At 53.7% G+C, this 5,000-nt stretch overlaps 1 non-coding gene across 1 annotated transcript in view; it reads right to left on the bottom strand.

Moving 5' to 3' along the window:
• LOC126328173 (small subunit ribosomal RNA) overlaps positions 1-364 on the bottom strand; it is a 1,893-nt gene extending 1,529 nt beyond the window's left edge. The window contains exon 1 of the ribosomal RNA XR_007561713.1: positions 1-364. This exon is cut by the window's left edge and continues 1,529 nt beyond it. This is a non-coding gene — a ribosomal RNA (small subunit ribosomal RNA).
• Positions 365-5,000: the final 4,636 nt, after the last annotated feature.

Genomic DNA, 5,000 nt, shown 5'->3' with positions numbered 1-5,000 from the left:
CATGGTAGGCGCAGAACCTACCATCGACAGTTGATAAGGCAGACATTTGAAAGATGCGTCGCCGGTACGAGGACCGTGCGATCAGCCCAAAGTTATTCAGAGTCACCAAGGCAAACGGACCAGACGAGCCAATCCGATTGGTTTTGATCTAATAAAAGCGTCCCTTCCATCTCTGGTCGGGACTCTGTTTGCATGTATTAGCTCTAGAATTACCACAGTTATCCAAGTAACGTGGGTACGATCTAAGGAACCATAACTGATTTAATGAGCCATTCGCGGTTTCACCTTAATGCGGCTTGTACTGAGACATGCATGGCTTAATCTTTGAGACAAGCATATGACTACTGGCAGGATCAACCAGGGAGCTGCGTCAACGAGAGCTGAGCAGCCGGCCGCCCGGGAGTGTGTCCCGAGGGCCCGCGCGAACACGCAAGCGTCCGCTCAATTATTCTGCAAACAGGAGGAGGCTGAGCTCCCCTGCACGATACACCTCGAAACCCTCTCAGGTCCCGGCGGCGCGCAGCGCCGTCCTAAGTACTTGGTCGGGTTCGAGAGAGGCGCAATCGCCCGGAGATAGGCGAGTAGACGCTTTCAGTGCGAACACCCGTGCTCCCAACTGAGCTTGCCGCTGCCGACAGAGGCCCGGGAGCGTGCTGTCGTGGCATTGCCGGCGGGAAACAACACGCGCCACCTACGGTGACCGGCAGCTCCAACGCCAGCGCCACAGAAGGGCAAAGCCCCACTTGGGTGCAGAAGCGAACTCTCCCAGCACAGCGCACGCGCCAACACGTCCGCAGAGCTGCGATACAAACCACCTGCGAGAACCGCTGGGGGCGACCGAGCAGCAGACGGCGTCGCGACGCCGAGTGCCGGGCGGCGGCGCATCCTCAACGCACACAGTCCGCAATCGGACCAGCACACTGCAGATGTCCACCGCGCTTCGCACCGGGCTCGGCAGAACCCACTTTGGCCGCCTGGCGCCGCGCGCAGGGTGCGCCGGCGCATAGCTGGGACGCCAGCCGGGCCCGTCGGCCGGCGCTCCTGCCACTGGGCGCCCCCCACCAGCCGGCTGTAGTGCGTGCGCTCACGCAGCGCGCGGCCAGCACGCCGGGCGGCCCCCCCTCACCGGCCGGGGACTGTCCCGCCAAGCCACAGCCTCGTATCGCTTCATACCCACATGGCCAACTCAGGTTCGGGGGCATGGCGGGTACCGCCGAAACAACCGGTTCACAGATGTACCGATCGTCGCTATCACCGATGCACCTGCAGCGCGAACAACCGCTCAACAACTGATTTCCAGTTCATTTGCGGATCTTTGGCAGCAAACGTATACGTCAATCTACATTTGCGAAATCTACGATTCTGGCATGCCTGCATGTTATGTGTCACGACACGCTACATCAGCCCACATACACACTGCGGCATGTACACGAGAGAACACGTGGAAGATGGTCCGCGCACGTGTGCAATGTCCCTTGCGCGGTCGACTGTCAACCGGCCTCTGTAGCATGTCGCAGATGTGGAACGCGGTCCACCGTGCTATCATGTTGTGTGGGGCAATACGATTAAATAGGAAAACCCTCGTCGCTACATCAACAGACGGCTCACGCTGATTCCCGGCAGAGGGAGGAGGGGGGGGGGGGGGCCAACATGCAATACTTTCGTCCGTACCTACTTACCACATGTCTGTACGGCGTACAACAGTGCAATCTCGCTGTAATGGGGAGACGAGACAAGTAGCATCGTGCACAACATATGGCCCTTATGATTCGCCATTGTAGGGCGCAGCCGGTGTACGGTCAAGCATGTGCCACATTATGTCACTCAGTACGTAACGACGGATGATCAGTGTGGGTTACGCGTACATCAGCGGACAGTCCACACAGGCCGTACCACAACGTACACTGACTGCATCGACAACCGAATGCAACTGAACAGCTGCAAGGCTCATTTCACAAACAAACGCCTGACCGACCAGCTTGGAAGGGCAGGAGGGGAGGGCGATATTCGTTCTGTAGCGGTACACCCTTCCAGTGGTTAGCGGGACTGTGTAGAAAGTACGCAACACTCGAAAGACCTTTATGTGAGGGTACGCACCATGGCATCAAGAAATACACATGACACCAGAGGATCCAAGCAGTGAACTATGTTCAGAGGGTTGCTGTTAGGCAAAGCTACATTCCTGTGACGTTACATGTGACAGTTAAGGTGCAGTGTAGGTTAGGTTAAGGTGCAGTGTAAGTTAGGTTAAGGTGCAGTGTAAGTTAGGTTAAGGTGCAGTGTAAGTTAGGTTAAGGTGCAGTGTAAGTTAGGTTAAGGTGCAGTGTAAGTTAGGTTAAGGTGCAGTGTAAGTTAGGTTAAGGTGCAGTGTAAGTTAGGTTAAGGTGCAGTGTAAGTTAGGTTAAGGTGCAGTGTAAGTTAGGTTAAGGTGCAGTGTAAGTTAGGTTAAGGTGCAGTGTAAGTTAGGTTAAGGTGCAGTGTAACTTAGGTTAAGGTGCAGTGTAACTTAGGTTAAGGTGCAGTGTAACTTAGGTTAAGGTGCAGTGTAACTTAGGTTAAGGTGCAGTGTAACTTAGGTTAAGGTGCAGTGTAACTTAGGTTAAGGTGCAGTGTAACTTAGGTTAAGGTGCAGTGTAACTTAGGTTAAGGTGCAGTGTAAGTTAGGTTAAGGTGCAGTGTAACTTAGGTTAAGGTGCAGTGTAACTTAGGTTAAGGTGCAGTGTAAGTTAGGTTAAGGTGCAGTGTAAGTTAGGTTAAGGTGCAGCGTAACTTAGGTTAAGGTGCAGCGTAACTTAGGTTAAGGTGCAGCGTAACTTAGGTTAAGGTGCAGCGTAACTTAGGTTAAGGTGCAGTGTAAGTTAGGTTAAGGTGCAGTGTAACTTAGGTTAAGGTGCAGTGTAACTTAGGTTAAGGTGCAGTGTAACTTAGGTTAAGGTGCAGTGTAACTTAGGTTAAGGTGCAGTGTAAGTTAGGTTAAGGTGCAGTGTAACTTAGGTTAAGGTGCAGTGTAAGTTAGGTTAAGGTGCAGTGTAAGTTAGGTTAAGGTGCAGTGTAAGTTAGGTTAAGGTGCAGCGTAACTTAGGTTAAGGTGCAGCGTAACTTAGGTTAAGGTGCAGCGTAACTTAGGTTAAGGTGCAGCGTAACTTAGGTTAAGGTGCAGCGTAACTTAGGTTAAGGTGCAGCGTAACTTAGGTTAAGGTGCAGCGTAACTTAGGTTAAGGTGCAGCGTAACTTAGGTTAAGGTGCAGCGTGGGTTAGGTTAGGGGCCAACGTGGGTTAGGTTAGGGGCCAACGTGGGTTAGGTTAGGGGCCAACGTGGGTTAGGTTAGGGGCCAACGTGGGTTAGGTTAGGGGCCAACGTGGGTTAGGTTAGGGGCCAACGTGGGTTAGGTTAGGGGCCAACGTGGGTTAGGTTAGGGGCCAACGTGGGTTAGGTTAGGGGCCAACGTGGGTTAGGTTAGGGGCCAACGTGGGTTAGGTTAGGGGCCAACGTGGGTTAGGTTAGGGGCCAACGTGGGTTAGGTTAGGGGCCAACGTGGGTTAGGTTAGGGGCCAACGTGGGTTAGGTTAGGGGCCAACGTGGGTTAGGTTAGGGGCCAACGTGGGTTAGGTTAAGGGCCAACGTGGGTTAGGTTAAGGGCCAACGTGGGTTAGGTTAAGGGCCAACGTGGGTTAGGTTAAGGGCCAACGTGGGTTAGGTTAAGGGCCAACGTGGGTTAGGTTAAGGGCCAACGTGGGTTAGGTTAAGGGCCAACGTGGGTTAGGTTAAGGGCCAACGTGGGTTAGGTTAAGGGCCAACGTGGGTTAGGTTAAGGGCCAACGTGGGTTAGGTTAAGGGCCAACGTGGGTTAGGTTAAGGGCCAACGTGGGTTAGGTTAAGGGCCAACGTGGGTTAGGTTAAGGGCCAACGTGGGTTAGGTTAAGGGCCAACGTGGGTTAGGTTAAGGGCCAACGTGGGTTAGGTTAAGGGCCAACGTGGGTTAGGTTGCCAGAGATGTGTCAAATCAGGATGTACGTTTGGCTGGTGTCAGGTGGTGGGTTGGTTCGATGCCTTTATAAGGGGTGTGGCCAAAGGGTATTTTATTACTTGTACCTTTTGTGTTGTGGCGTGGCGTTGCGTCCTGTGTTGATACTGGGTGGACCACTGTGGGTGTTGCTGGCTGATTTGAGCTGCGTTGTTTGCGGGTGATGTGAGACATTCTGTCTTATTAGTGGACGTGACGTTCCTCTTGTCGTTGTTTGGATAGTGTCCTGTGGCAGCGAGGATAAAATGGATGTTGTTGAACGATAGTGCTTTGGTGCTTTCGCTTTGTTACACACAGAGTGGACTGTGAGATAGGGTGACTGGGTCGAGTGCGGTTCACACTGTCCTCCCCAGTTTACAGTATGTATCATCTATGTATGTGGTCCTGCATCATTTACTAAGGAGGGACGTCAGACGACTGAAATATTAGTTATGTACTGATGTAAAGCAGAATGCTTACCTTCCACCAGTGGGCGAGTATCGACTCTGCCCCAGAGTTGCCACCGCAGGAAGAGGTGTCGGAAACACTACCCGCACACCGTCACCACTGTGCGGGGGGACGGACCCTCTATATCCTCAGCGGCGCACTCTTTGCCACCGAGCGTCACGTCTCGCGGCCCGCCGTCCAGAGCATGTATTGGGACAGCGGGACTTTGGCTTTTGGGAGATAACTCTTCATGAAGTGGAAGATATAGGGGTGGACTGCAATGTACGATTGCGGGAAAAGTCCGCCGTACATCCGCTCGAGTTGCGAGTCGGGCGGTGGGGGTGGCGCATTCACAGGTGCGGCTGGAGTGACCGTCGGTCCACCACTTTTGACTCGATTTGCGTCACCTGCGGTGAAGAGGGGGTGCAGCAGGCGTTTTACTCTGGGTCGTCAAGCGGGCGCTGTAGGCGACATCGACATCATAGTCGGCCGGCCGTCTCATAGAGGGCGGTATCGTCGTCGGAAGCAGCGTCATCTTCCGAGGGACGG

Source organism: Schistocerca gregaria, unplaced genomic scaffold, assembly GCF_023897955.1.
Source record: "Schistocerca gregaria isolate iqSchGreg1 unplaced genomic scaffold, iqSchGreg1.2 ptg001091l, whole genome shotgun sequence".
Taxonomy (NCBI): Eukaryota; Metazoa; Arthropoda; class Insecta; order Orthoptera; family Acrididae; genus Schistocerca; species Schistocerca gregaria.
The sequence above is the reverse complement of the archived record's forward strand: the minus strand, read 5'-3'. Positions and strand labels throughout refer to the sequence as shown.